A 15,399-nucleotide genomic window follows, 5' to 3' on the forward strand; every position below is an offset into this window, starting at 1 on the left:
AATTGATAGTGTAGCACCTAAGCTTGCTAATAACAGTAACAAAAAGGCACTAACATTTAACTAGGTTCGATTAGCAGTATACCTTGAAATCATGAGAGATGTTAAGGTGAAGTTAAACAGCTAACACATTTATTGCCATACAAGCAATGAAATATCACATATAGCGCTGCAAAAAAACCTTAGAAATAAAGAAATAAATAAGCTCTTACAAATAGGAATTATGTTAAGAGATCTTCAATTCAATACCACTCCTTATATTTAAAGAGGTATAGATTCAAAAATTAAGTTCTAGTCCTTGAATGTGTGTATTAAAGGTATTTTCCTATGGCTGTTTTACCCAGGTAGAGTAAATAGTGTGAGTAGGTTCTTATCTGGTCCTGGGCAAAAACTCTGATATATCCGGAGTCTTCTGTAAACAGTCTTAACGGTAGGCCACACCGCTTCTACGACCATCAACAGTTTCACAGGGCTGGGCTCGCCATCACAATTCTCCAAGTTTTTCTGTGCGTCTAAGAAAAACCAATCTACACAGATAGTGCAGAACAATGAATGCTCCTATTCTTTTATGTTCCCTAAAATGAGATCTCTAAGTTATTTTCTTCATTTCAGAACATCTTATGACATGTACAAAAACTAAGGATGCACCTTGACTACAAATGATTAATTAACATTCATACATCACAGCAACATTGACATTTAACATGTAAGGAATTACTATACATCCCTTCAGTATTGGTATTTTAGCACTGACTAATGAATTACTACTCTTTTCCAACTTTTTAGCTGTAACATGTGCAATTATCCCTTTAACATGAATTTGAATTGAACCATCACTAAACTCCATTAATATGTACATTATGATAACCAAAATATGTTCAATCATAGCACAGTTGTGCTGTAAATAATTAAGATGTATCAATCTAACCAAACTGAATGACTTAACAGAATATGTGCACTGTGCCTTTGCGGCTCCACCACGCTATTAGTAATTCTAGCTAGCGATTAGCATAGCTATACTTTTAAATCATTTCCACAAGCATTAAAGAACATTCTCATAACTCCAATTGGTTTTTTATTCCTTCCATTTCTAATGAAAAGCGTATGAACTCAAAAGAAAGGTGGACTCTCCCTTTACAGAAGCTAGCTAGGCTATCAGAACAAACTCACGGAAGTTTCAAACACTTATTACTTGACAGAAAACCACCTCCCTCACGTTCATAGCTGGAATTCTGGTAAAAAAAAAAACATCCAGTTCATTAGCTCTAATATATGCTAAAAGTCAATATTTGAAACCATTATGTAGTATTTTGTACCGAATATTGCTCAGCTGGTCTGCAGCAACCTCTCAAGATCTCTCAAGCCAAAAAGGGAAAAACTAACGAAGGTAAAGTCTTTTTCTACCACTGCGCCCTCTTTTGGGGACGACAAGTAATTACACCTCTTAAAGGACTTTTGAGGTTTTAGCAGCTCCATATTTCATATGGGTTACAATAGCATACGCTTCAATCAGGCTCTAAATCTCTGGTTTCCACCTACCATTCAATCATACGCTAATTTTATGTTATAGTTCGCCTACAGATTTATACTTCTATCATTACCACTTAGTTATGCCATTTACTTTTTAACTGTCATTGTATCAGTGGCGATTTCTCTAAGACTAAAATGTCAAAAATTAAATGGTCAAATATGTACAGTTGTGTTAACATTTCATTGACTACAAATGCGTTAGAACACGTTCATCTCGAAGACGAGTTCGTTCAGAATCAGCTACTTATCACAAATCGACTGACTTGATTTTGTTAACTCCCGTAGCGTGAATGCATTTGCCCGTAGAAGCTGAGCGTCTCTTCACTTCAATGGGGCTGCATGGAACGGTTTTTTTTCTTTGTTTTGAAACTCGCCGGTCATTGGATAAATGCCACGATTTTGTCCCGCCCCCGGATGCTGAGCGTCTCTGGGGGTGAATGGAGCTGTGGGCAGGTCTGGACGCTGAGCTTCTGCAAGATGATTGGAGGATCAGTCGAATGGCTGAATCCCGTTTTGATTGACAGCTATTTTGAGATCGACACGTCACTTAATCACTGGGAGCTTCAGTCCCATCACGGATTTTGCGAATGAAGTCGAAAGATAAACTGCAACCCATTTCTTGGTATTTGCTTGGTGAATTTACTTGACCATTTCCGTTGTTCACTGTGTAAATAATACACACTCATAGTATTTGTTTCAGGACACTGGTCAAGTCCCTGGAAAAGACGCCTACTTGGTACGATAGGATCACAGGCCATTTTCTTGAAAAGGAACGGAGGGCAGAATTTAAGTATAAATAAATTGACAAATTTTATGATGTAAGCCGACAATGAGCTTCCCCTCTTTGAAAGACCAGCAGCCGCCACTGCATTGTATGTGTTATGTTTTGTTAGTTTAAGAAACATTACAACGATTCAAAACTTAGCGCTGTGGTTTTAATTACCTCGGTGAGAAAAATAATCGGCTTTATGTACTTACCCAACAGAAAGGGACTGATATGTTATGAATTAGGTTTTTTGAAACAATTTAGCCTAACCAAACAAGTAAATGTTGGTTGTGCCTCGTGAAGTTATTAATTATAAAAAAAAATAATTACATGCAAATCTCTCTTTTACGCTACAATAAAGACCACTTCCCATACCCATAGAGAGACCAAAAAGGCATAAGGTAACCGAGTCAGCCAGTAGTCGAACCTAGACTGACCTGATTTTTGATGCTGCGTTTCAGTGAGCAATGACGCAACGAGTTCATATTTTGTTTTGCCTTCAAGTGTTTCAGCTCATGTACTCTTTTCTATATTATGTGTTGCTTTTAAACCATCACAGACTCACTTTATTTAAAACATTCATCTCAGCCTTTAGGATGCTGTGTTTCAGTGAGCAATGACGCAACGAGTTTCATATTATGTGATGCCCTTAAATAATCATAATGTTTCTGTACTGGAGAATGCGGGCATCGATCCCGCTACCTCTCGCATGCTAAGCGAGCGCTCTACCATTTGAGCTAATTCCCCTGACGAACAAACTACCTTTACCCTTTGTAATGTACTAACAGGGCAGAGCGTTGATGCTGCATTATGTAAGGGCCAAAATAGTGCAGGATATACCAACTGTTTAGTGCAGTGCAAGAACTGAAATTATTATGTATGTAATTTAACATAAAATATGTGCCTATTAATATCTAAAACTGTCCTCTATTTACTACAGTCTGTATCTAGTTGGTGTGAAGAACATGTTACACATAGAGTGTGCTATTATTTCAAGCTGATCAAGTACATGCTATTTCACTTAGAAACATCTCACAAAGTACAAATTCTTCAACCTTCTAAACAAAACCATGTAGTATGGGACATAATGCAGTAATAAACGACTCTCCCGAACAGGGACTTGAACCCTGGACCCACAGATTAAAAGTCTGATGCTCTACCGACTGAGCTATCCGGGCTCTGCAAATAGCTTTAATCCTCTCAAGCATGTGACTTGAATTACAAACTTTAACATACGTTGTCCCGTAGAACTTCAAATAATATAAAATGTTTTATACCTGTTTCGGCTCTCTTGAAGGCGATTATATAAAGTTTTAGGTGAAGGCTGTTGCTGTTTACACACACAAAGAAAAACATCTCTGGAGGAGAATTTTGCAGGTAGATTACAAACAGATTCCTTTCTTTCACCTTTTCCCTGTATCAATTGCACGATTGTTTTTCAGTTCTTAAATGTTATGCGCCATAAAAAATCCATAAAAATCAAATTGAGTTAGCAAAGAACCTTGAATTATACTAAATAGTTCTTCAAGTAGAAACAGTTCTAGCAAAAACACAAAAAACCCTAAAGAAACACTTCTTAAGACTTCTTAGTCTTAGTTTTTTTATTATTTCAAATGCCATTCATTATTTCAAATGCCATTAATCATTTATAATCACTGATTTGTGAGATATCAGCAGTAGTAGATCATGTTTAACTGGTTTAATATTGTTTAAGCGCTGTTGGGCGGTTTTCCATGCATTTTGGTGGACTTTGAAATGCGCAATCTGGCAACCCTGGCTGAAGCGTTCATTCATATTTTGGAGCGATGTATGTTTGTATGCTAGAATATAAATAACATCTTTTACAAACTGCTGTCTATTTACATTGACATTTTCCCTTCTGTCTAAACCTTGAAATTGGGTTTGTAAAAGTAAGCGATACTGTGGATAATATATTTAATGAGCTGAACTAACTGAGAGAAGCGCGTATAACCACAATTTCTAAACAAACACAGTATCCGCTGCTGCAGTCTCTACACAAACTTTTCTGCACTGAAATCGCAAGGACACATTTTATGGATATTACGGTAATGCACTGAGAACGCGTCCTACAGTCATGCAAGCACATACAACAGTGTGTGAGTTTACACTAATCAACCATAACATTAAAACCACCTCCTTGTTTCTACACTCACTGTCTATTTTATCAGCTCCACTTACCATATAGAAGCACTTTGTAGTTCTACAATTATTGACAGGTGCACCACAGAGCAGGTATTATTTGGATGGTGGATCATTCTCAGTACTGCAGTGACACTGACATGGTGGTGGTGTGTTAGTGTGTGTTGTGCTGGCATGAGTGGATCAGACACAGCAGCGCTGCTGGAGTTTTTAAATACCGTGTCCACTCTATTAGACAGTCCTACCTAGTTGGTCCACCTTGTAGATGTAAAGTCAGAAACGATTGCTCATCTATTGCTGCTGTTTGAGTTGGTCATCTTCTAGACCTTCATCAGTGGACATAGGACGCTTCCCACTGGGTGCTGATGGCTGGATGTTTTTGGTTGGTGGACTATTCTCAGTCTAGCAGCGCTGCTGTGTCTTATCCAGTCATACCAGCACAACACACACTAACACACCACCACCTGAATTTCCTGCATAAATCTGTTCCATAAAATATTTTCTGCCTTACTCAGCCCTCTGCTTCCTTGTATAGAAATAGGCTAAAAACCGTGTGTAGTAAGTCCTGCTGTCCACAACAAAGGACATTGGATAAATGTTTTGTTTAGAAAGGGTTAAAATTGCTGTACATTTCTGTAATCTTTATAAACTGAAGTTACGACTCATATTGAACAAAACTGATCTCTTACTTTGCTTATTTCCATGAAATGTGAAATTTTTTTAAAAGAAAGTTCATGAGCTGCTTGCCACACACCCACAAATGTGACATTAATAAAAAGCTCAGGATGTACTCTATAAAACACAGTAGTACTCAAATGGATTGCATAAACGGTGCTTGAGTTAGAGATCTCGGACACATGTCAAGTCAAATTTATTTATATAGCGCTTTTTCCAATGAACATTGTCTCAAAGCAACTTTACAGAATCCAGGCCGAAGGGCGACTGTGGCAGAGAAAAACTCAGGAAGAAACCTTGAGAGGAACCAGACTCAGCAGGGACCCATCCTTCTTGGGTGGCCTGGAGGATACTTTAAATAAAAAGGATTTACACAAATCATACAAACACAAAATTAAATTGAACTGAAAGTTGTAACTAGCAAAAAAATAATGTAAGTTCTTCATTGTTCAGTCCAGTCTGTGATAAAGTCTGTTGTACGTTCTGGACATTTTTGGTGCAAACACGCCAGGTGTCCGTCACATCTAGTAGGAGCAGCATTGTTGGCACTGCAGTCTTTAACCTCAAGAGGGTGAACAGGTTTCCGTCAGAACCACCTCGGGTTAAAACAACAGAAGATGTTGTTACAATGTGAAATCGTTAGGAGTAAAATATCAGAGAGTTTTACAGGTTTAGACTCCAGCACCCCTAACTATTACAGCATAACTAGGTTTGCTTGTTTAGTTTGAAAAGACCAATCAAAAGCCTGAGTAAATAAATATGTTTTCAATCTAGACTTGAACATAGAGACTGTGTCCGAGTTCTGACAGCGGATCTCCCTAAGTTTGAAGCAGATCTGTGATGGAAATGTTGTGTTTCAATAAACAATAAAAGTTATCAGGAGCAATTTCTTGGAAAGACTCCAAAAGGGGTTACCAAAAGTACAGTTGTTTTACATCAGGGGTGCCCAATACGTCGATCACGATCTTATAGTCAATCGCACAGTGCATCCCTAAGTAAAAACTGTCATTACCTCAACATGCCATTACCAACACATAACTTCTTGTGATGGTAAAGACACTTAGTGATGGTAAAAACAGGTTATTAGTTTCACCATCACTATCTTATTAACTGTTTAATAATTAAAGCTAATTAAAGCTAAATAAGCATAATGGTTTTATTATACAAGGCAGCGCATTAATTTTCACTGATTAGTCAATATGGCCCACAAGATATCAGCAGAGATCCAGTAAAATATCAGTAATTACATGAAAAACTAAAATTAAGCTTAAAGCAATATCACAACCTTCAAAATGGGAACAAAGGTGCATCATAAGGGGAATTAGCTCAAATGGCAGAGCGCTCGCTTCGCATGCGAGAGGTAGCGGGATCGATGCCCGCATTCTCCAGTGCAGATACATTATGATTATTTAAGGGTAACGTAATATGAAACTCGTTGCGGCATCGCTTAATGAAACGCAGCATCAAAAATTAGATTTAAGTGAGTCTTTAAGGCAACAAAAAATATGTGGGTATTAATGTCTAAAACTCAGCGCATTATTAGGCTACACATAAATATAGATTTAAACTGTCCTCTATTTACTACAGTCTGTTTGAAACAACTAGTTGGTGTGGAGAACATGTTACACACACAGAGTGCTATTATTTCAAGCTTATCAAGTACATGATATTTCACTTAATAACATCTCACAAAGTACAAATTCTTCAACTTTGTGAATACAGCATGTAGTACAGGACATTACCGCTTACCTAATGCAGTAATAAACAACTTTTAGATTAAAAGTCTGATGCTCTACCGACTGAGCTATCCAGGCTCTGCAAGCTGCTTTAATCCTCACAAGGATGTGACTTGAATTACAAACTTTAACATATGTTGTCCTGTAGAACAGTTCCAGCAAGAACACCAAAAAAACCCTTAAGAAACACTTCTTAGTACTACATACATTAGTTGTATTCCACACAGGTCAGCATGCGACATCTTTAACCCTCTAAGATACATAATAATGTGAAAAGATTCAGCGCTTTGTACAAATCTTTGGCCATGTGGGGGTGTTGTTGGTAATTGGCATTACGAATTTGCAAGCATGTCAGGATGGCCGAGCGGTCTAAGGCGCTGCGTTTAGGTTGCAGTCTCCCCTGGAGGCGTGGGTTCAAATCCCACTTCTGACATCTCATGCTTTATGCAAGTTTACTTCTTTAGAGGACACAGCCATCAGGGAATACAGTTTGCATGAACTTGGTGTACATGGTCTATGACAATGCTGAGGTAGGTGGTACGTGTCAAAGTAACATCCGCATGGATGCCAGGACCCTGGTTTCTGATTTCTAAAAATGTGAGAAATTTAAACATATTCATTCTGATCATGAAGTATGTTTATTCAGCGTCTATTTACATTGTTACAGCAGTATTTTACAATTGAAATGTTCACATTATTTAAATGTATGTAAAGTACATTGTATACTAGCTGTTTACTTTTTTCCTAAGTAAAAACTGTCATTACCTCAACATGTCATTACCAACACATATCTTCTTTTGAGGGTAAAGACACTTAGTGATGGTAATAACAGGTTTTTAGTTTCACCATCACTATTTTATTAACTCTTTAATAATTAAAGCTAATTAAAGCTAAATAAGCATAATGGTTTTATTATACAAGGAAACATTAATTTTCACTGATTAGTCAATATGGCCCACAAGATATCAGCAGAGATCCAGTAAAATATCAGTAATTACATGAAAAAGAAAAGTTAAGCTTAAAGTAATATCACAACCTTCAAAATGGGAACAAAGACACAAATGCACATGAGGTAGTAAAGTTACATATAATCACAACCCCCTTCCCCTAACCACCACCACCACAAGTCCAACAAAATCAAAGAGAAAATGCACTTCAAAAAAGACCTCACATTGTTCATCCTAAATGCTAAAATCAACATTTAAATAAAGTGAGTCTTAGATCGTTTAAAAGCAACGCATAATATAAACAAGAGTACGTGAGTTTAAACACGTTGCACCCTCACTTTATAATGCAGCATCAACGCTCTGTTAGTACATTATACAGTTTGGTGGGTTCTTTGAAAGGGGAATTAGCTCAAATGGTAGAATGCTTGCTTAGCACGTGAGAGGTAGCGGGATCGATGCCCACATTCTCCAGAAACGTTATGATTATTTAAGGGTAACATGTAATATGAAACTTGTTGCGGCATTGCTTAATGAAACACAGCATCAAAAATTTGGTCAGGATTTAAGTGAGTCTTTAAGGCAACATAAAATACGTGGGTATTAATATGTAAAACTCAGTGCATTATTAGGCTGCACATAAATATAGATTTAAACTGGGTGTAAGGTAAGGCAAGGCAAGGCAAGTTTATTTGTATAGCACCTTTCATACACAGTGGCAATTCAAAGTGCTTTACATAAGGAAAAATTAAAAGCATTAAAACATTCCTGAGATCTAGAACCTCAGAAAGACTTCTTGCAAACATTTAGTTACAATTAAGACAACATGAAATTCAAACAAGAGAGATAAAAATTAAGAACATGAAAAATTAAAAGAAAATATTGTAAAATATACCCTACAATTTGGGAAATACGAAATTAAAACAAGAGAGATAAGCAATTAAAACATGAAAACTAAAAGAAAATATAGTAAAATATACACTACAATTTAGAATGTACACTACTCTATAAAAAGAATTATTAAGAGCATGAAAAACTAAAAGAAATAGGGTAATAGCAAAAATTTCGAGCTCAATCATAGGCACAAGAAAAAAGAAAAGTTTTTAACCTGGATTTAAACATTTCTACATTTGCGGAACATCTAATATCTCCTGGCAGTCTGTTCCAGTTATATGCAGCCCAACAGCTAAATGCTGCTTCACCATGTTTAGTTTGGACTCTGAGCTCAACTAGCTGACCTGAGTCCATGGATCTAAGAGATCTACTAGGTTTATATTCTCTAAACATATCTGAGATGTATTCTGGGCCGAACCCATTCAGTGATTTATAGACCAGTAGCAGCACTTTAAATTCTATTCTGTAACTAACCGGAAGCCAGTGTAGAGATTTTAGAACTGGAGTGATGTGCTCAGTTCTCTTCGTCTTAGTTAAAACTCTAGCAGCAGCGTTCTGAATGAGCTGTAACTGTTTAATTGTCTTTTTGGGAAGTCCAGTTAAGTGACTATTACAATAGTCCACCCTACTGGAGATAAAAGCATGGATCAGCTTCTCTAGGTCTTGTTGGCACACTAGACCCTTGATTTTGGCTATATTTCTAAGATGGTAGAAGGCTGTTTTGGTGATGGTTTTAATATGGCTGGTGAATGTAAGATCTGAGTCTATTAGCACGCCAAGATTTCGGACTTGGTCTTTGGTTTTTAGAGCCCGGGAACTGAGGTGCTCACTGACACTAGACCTCTTTTCTTTGCTGCCAAACACAACAATCTCTGTTTTGTCCTTATTTAACTGTAAAAAATTCTGGCTCATCCAGTTATTGATGTCCTCCAGACACTGACACAGTGAATCTATTGGGCTGTAATCATCTGGTGAGAGAGCCAGATATATCTGTGTGTCATCTGCATAACTATGGTAATCAATGTTGTTAGCCTGTAGCATTTGGCCTAATGGCAGCATATAAAGATTGAACAGAAGAGGTCCGAGAACCGATCCCTGGGGGATTCCACATGTCATAGCCACCCTGTCAGATTCACAGCTGCCAATAGTGACGAAGTAACTCCGGTCTTCTAAATAAGACTTGAACCAATTAAGGACTGTTCCGGAAAGTCCAACACAGTTTTCCAACCTATCCAGCAATATTCTATGATCTACAGTGTCAAAGGCAGCACTAAGATCCAGTAAAACCAGAACTGATATTTTACCCGAGTCAGTATTCAGCCGTAAATCATTTAACACTTTTATGAGAGCCGTTTCAGTGCTGTGGTGAGCTCGAAAGCCTGACTGAAATTTGTCAAAATAACCACTGGAATTCAAAAAACTGCTGACTTGATTGTAAACAACTTTCTCAATGATCTTAGCTATGAAAGGAAGATTTGAGATCGGCCTGTAGTTGTTTAACACAGACGCATCCAGAGTTCTCTTTTTTAGGAGTGGCTTAATGGCAGCTGTTTTCAGTGACTTTGGGAAAACGCCTGATGCTAGTGAGCCATTAACTATTTGTTGCAAATCAGTTTTTACAGAGTTAAAAATAGTTTTAAAAAATTCAGATGGCAGTATGTCGAGACAACATGTCGATGATTTAAGATGCTGAACTGTTTTCTCCAGAGTTTTTTGGTCTATTGTATTAAATTGTGACATAATAGTAATGTTATTTTTAGGTGTCTGTAGGGGCGGCATGGTAAACGTATGCACGTATGCGTACAACTAGTTGGTGTGGAGAACATGTAACACATACAGTGTGCAATTATTTCAAGCTTATCAAGTACATGATATTTCACTCAATAACATCTCACAAAGTACAAATTCTTCAACTCTCTAATTAAACCACGTAGTACGGGACATTACCGCTTACCTAATGCGGAAACAACTCGCCTGATATTCAGTAATATTCAAAATATAATTAATCCCTCCTAAGCCGGCAGTTAGGTAAATAACTAACTAACTTAAAAAAAGGGTACCCAAAATTACCGTTGCAGGCCTGATCCAACCTAATAGTCCCAATCAGCACAGATCATGAAGTATATATGGTCGGTTGTGGTGGAGCTGTCCACGTTCTTTGTTTACATGGCTGGAACAGAAAAAATCCACCAGTCTTTTTCCTTTTGATCTTGGATGAAACAATCAGAGTTTATCCGATGCTTTTAATCCACTGTAATCATCACAGCTGCTGAGGAAGCGTACTGCCTTCAATGTCCATGCGCGAAACTCAAGAGACGAAGTTCACGGCTGATACAGCATAAACAATGTCACTAATTGACTGCAAGATGTTAATATAAGACTCACTGTCTGTTTGTCTTTACGCATCAACAGAGATAAATCCTAAACAGGTGTTTTACCCACTTACATGATACTTGTTTCACATCACGCTATTTTCTCCACTTTTTTCTTCTTTTTCCACCCACTTTCTCCCGCTCTTTTCCCGACCTGTGACAGTTCATGCTGATTGTCTTAAACATAAATCAAGGGAGGGCTATACATACACTTTACTTTAAACAGCATAAAACTACCAGAACATTATTTACAGAACAAATAAGAACAACTTATTTACTAGTTATAAATTAACATAAACAAAATATTAGTAATCCCCAAATTTTCATTGGGCTACACAAACACACAATAACTTATAATTCTCCAATTTTGAAATGTCTCAAACAACATTTTTTTTTAAGTAGCGGTACGTGACTTTTTAATGTTTTTTTATCTGGTGAACTGTTTTGTAAAAGATGAACAGCTGAAACTCACGACATCCCCTTTAAAATGCAGCATCAACCCTTAAGTCAGTCTATCAGTGGTACAAAGACAGTTTTGATTGGGTTTAGATCGTCCTAAAGGCTGCGATAAACAAAGTCTGTGATGGTTTAAAAGCAAGGCATAATACAGAAAAGAGTACGTGAGCTTAAACACGTTGCACCCTCACTTTATAATGCAGCATCAACGCTCTGATAGTACATTACAATTTACAAAAGGCTAAAGGGGATTAATCGTAAGGGGAATTAGCTCAAATGGCGTTCGCTTAGCATGCGAGAGGTAGCTGGATCGATGCTCGCATTCTCCAATGCAGAAGCATTGCAAACTCTTAACCCTCTATGGTACCGGGTTGCCTCCAGGCAACATAGCCTATTTTAGCTTTTTAAAATAAAAGTAGACACCCATTTAATTGATCATTGCTATCTCAGAGGAGGGGAAATCAAAGACTAACCAATGAAAATGCAAAAAAGTGGTCGCATGACCCACAGGAGTCAATTTTGCTTCATCTTTCAGCACATGTGAGCATGACAGACAGCCCTGTATTCTCTCTAATAAAAAGTGCATTTTTCACACATTTTAATCCAGATAATCACCAACAAAAAATCTGACTCACCTTCACTGGTAAGTAAAGAAGTATTTTCAAAAACATTACATTACATACCATCAAAAATATCATAGAAAATTACAAAAAACTGCATGTTGCCTTGAGGCAGCATTGTACCATAATAGAATACCATAATTGCATAAGGCCATACCAGGTCTAAAACTGTTTACATGTACAGTATGTGCCATGAATAAGATTTTGTAATGCATTTATAAAAATATGTAATTCAAATACTACATTAACACTTATTATGATTTAATACAGAAGATGAATCTGCAAGTTTTCTATGGCACTTAAAAAGGGTATAAAGAACAGGTGGTACTTCCAGTTGATGAGAGTGAGGATGAGATGTTATATAGTGATGAGGAAGATGAGGTCATAGTGACAATCCGGCAGGGAGAGAGTGAGAGTGAGGATGGAGATGAGGATAGAGATGAGGATGAAGATGATGCAAAAACCCAGGTTGATCAGGCATTGTAAAGGTGCAGTGCTCAAAATGTGCTACTTACCTGTGTTTTCCTATTGAGCGGAATTGCTTCCTTAACTTTCGTAAGCAGTGAGGGCCATTAGTGATACAGGAGATGTTGTGTATGTACATGCAGGTCCGTGTGTGTGTATGTGCATTCTTGTAAGGATGAGGTGTATATTAGGATGAGGTTATTGTGGTTTTTAATGTTTTACCATGAAAAAACATCTGATTGTAATGTTTTGATACAATAATTTGATGATATGATGATTTGGTTATATTTGTGTTCCACGATGGTACAATGTTGCCTAAGAGCAACAGATGGATGTGAAATGTGACGTTTTATTAAATACGAAATGTGTAATACATTGAAATCTAGATAAATATGTTTGTTCAAGTGTTTGGTAAAAGAAATTGATGTTTTCAATAAATAGAGGGTTAAGTACATTTTCCCGTGATTCATTAGCTTTTAACTATTCATGCAAACGAATGACTTCTTATATTTATATATTGCTCATTGTAGTACTTGTGTCTGCATGGACTTGAACATCACATGACTAAACATTAGGTAGAACTATAGAGACTTATTTACTGTCTTGCCCAAAAACAAATTGGCATAAAGTACTCGACGAGTACAACACACTGAACAATAAAATATAGATGACATACTATAGGCCAGTGAGGTGGCTGCTGCTTCTGGGTGTGTAGTTTCTAAATGATCAAGTCAGCACAGGCACAAGCGCTACAAGTATTTATAATAAAGATCATTTTATGTTCAATATTGTGTATATACTGTATCCTTTCCCTCCGCCCAGAAATTCCCCGTGAAAAAATGACCCACCCCCGTCCAAGATAAAATGTTTGATGAAAATTAAATTAAATAAAAGAATATGCTGCACTTACACGCACCTGAGATAAATCTACTTTTGGTTTAAACTAGACTGTGCTGGTGTTTTGTTGGGTTAGTCTGTAACTGAGCAACAGTGTATGCTACAATGACAACTATAACAATGGTTATCACTGCACACTAAGCTATTCAGTTTTTTGTGATTGTCATTTTAAGATAATACTGAATCAGTCATCAATAAGAGGTCAGTCAGAACACAGAAAGAACTCATTATGTAAGGGCCAAAATAGTGCAGGATTTACCAACTGTTTAGTGCAGTGCAATAACAAAATGGCTTTGTAAGGCAAGAACTTAACAAAAAAAAAAAAGCATGTAATTCAACATAAAGTATGTGGGTATTAATATGTACAACTCAGTGCATTATTAGGCTGCACATAATTATAGTTTCAAAGGGTTCCTCTTTTTACTACAGTGTGTTTGAAACGGCTGGGGGTACAATTAGTTGGTGTGGAGAACATGCTACACATTCAGTATGCGATTGTTTCAAGCTGATCAAGTACATGCTATTTCACTTAGAAATATCTCACAAAGTACAAATTCTTTAACTTTCTAAACAAACCATGTAGTACGGGACATTACCGCTTACACAACACAGTAAGAAACAACTCTTCGGAAGAGGGACTTGAACCCTGGACCCTCAGATTAAAAGTCTGATGCTCTACCGACTGAGCTATCTGGGCTGTAAAGATCCATGCTGTCTCTCTTGGAGGAGAATTTTGCAGGTAGATTACAAACAGATTTCTTTCTTTCACCTTTTTCTTTTTTTCCTGCATCAACTGCACGATTGTTTTCCAGTCATTAAAATGTTATGTGCATTTATATGTGGCAAGAGAAAAAAAAATCCATAAAAATCAAATTGAGTTAGCAAAGAACCTTGCATTATACTAAAGGGTTCTTCAAGTAGAAACAGTTCTACCAAGAACACAAAAAGAACCCTTTCAAAAAACATTATTTGGTCAGTTGGAGATCTCATATGGGGCTCCCTTTCTATTGATATATGGTTTACAGCTTAGTGACAAAGTGTACAGTGCAGCAAATGGGTTACAGTCAGTACATTTACCATACATAATAATGTGAAAAGATTAAGCAGTTCGTACAAATATTAGTCCGTGTGGGGCGAGGGTGGTGTCGATGGTACCCAAGCTAGTGTTCAGGTCACAGCGTCCCATGGAGGCGTTTGAATCCCACTTCTGACTGCTAGTGCTTCATACAAATTTATGTCTTTAACCCTCTAACATACATAATAATGTGAAAAGATTCAGCACATGTACAAATCTTTGGCCATGTGGGGGTGTTGTTGGTAATTGGCATTGTTACCTTACAGACGAGTCAGGATGGCCGAGCGGTCTAAGGCGCTGCGTTCAGGTCGCAGTCTCCCCTGGAGGCGTGGGTTCGAATCCCACTTCTGACATCTCATGCTTCATACAAAGTTACTTCTTTAGAGTCAACAGCCATCAGGGAATACAGTTTTCATCAAAGGGTGTACATGGTCTGCAACAATGCTGAGGTAGGTGTCAAAGTAACATCCACATGGATGCCAGGACTTTGGTGTCAGAAAGACGCTGCAGTATCTCCCACTGACCAACACATTTCTTCTAACTACCTGATTTTATGTAACTGTATTTAGTGCTGGGCAATTTTCACGATTAATTCTGTTAATTAGAATGAATGTTTTCACACGATGTTAGAAATGTGACAATCGCGATTGTTTACATACTTTATATTTTAATGTCACACGTTCACGGAATATAAATCAGGGAAAGTTTAAGAACAAAAAGGGCAAAAACAGGGTACAAAATCCAAAACTAGAGCATAAACAGACAGGCAGCAAACAGAAGACAGCAAGTATCATACACGGTAATGGTTAGAT

The 15,399-nt window shown here is 37.3% G+C and overlaps 3 non-coding genes across 3 annotated transcripts; 2 read left to right on the forward strand and 1 right to left on the reverse strand.

The window, feature by feature from the left end:
• Positions 1–2,967: 2,967 nt before the first annotated feature.
• trnaa-agc (transfer RNA alanine (anticodon AGC)) lies at positions 2,968–3,040 on the reverse strand. The gene has a single exon. It is a non-coding gene; the product is annotated as a tRNA-Ala (tRNA).
• A 4,174-nt stretch (positions 3,041–7,214) lies between these two features.
• Positions 7,215–7,297, forward strand: trnal-uag (transfer RNA leucine (anticodon UAG)). The gene has a single exon. It is a non-coding gene; the product is annotated as a tRNA-Leu (tRNA).
• A 7,560-nt stretch (positions 7,298–14,857) lies between these two features.
• Positions 14,858–14,940, forward strand: trnal-cag (transfer RNA leucine (anticodon CAG)). The gene has a single exon. It is a non-coding gene; the product is annotated as a tRNA-Leu (tRNA).
• Positions 14,941–15,399: the final 459 nt, after the last annotated feature.

The sequence above is a fragment of the Trichomycterus rosablanca genome, chromosome 10 (genome assembly GCF_030014385.1).
Source record: "Trichomycterus rosablanca isolate fTriRos1 chromosome 10, fTriRos1.hap1, whole genome shotgun sequence".
NCBI classification, from domain to species: domain Eukaryota; kingdom Metazoa; phylum Chordata; class Actinopteri; order Siluriformes; family Trichomycteridae; genus Trichomycterus; species Trichomycterus rosablanca.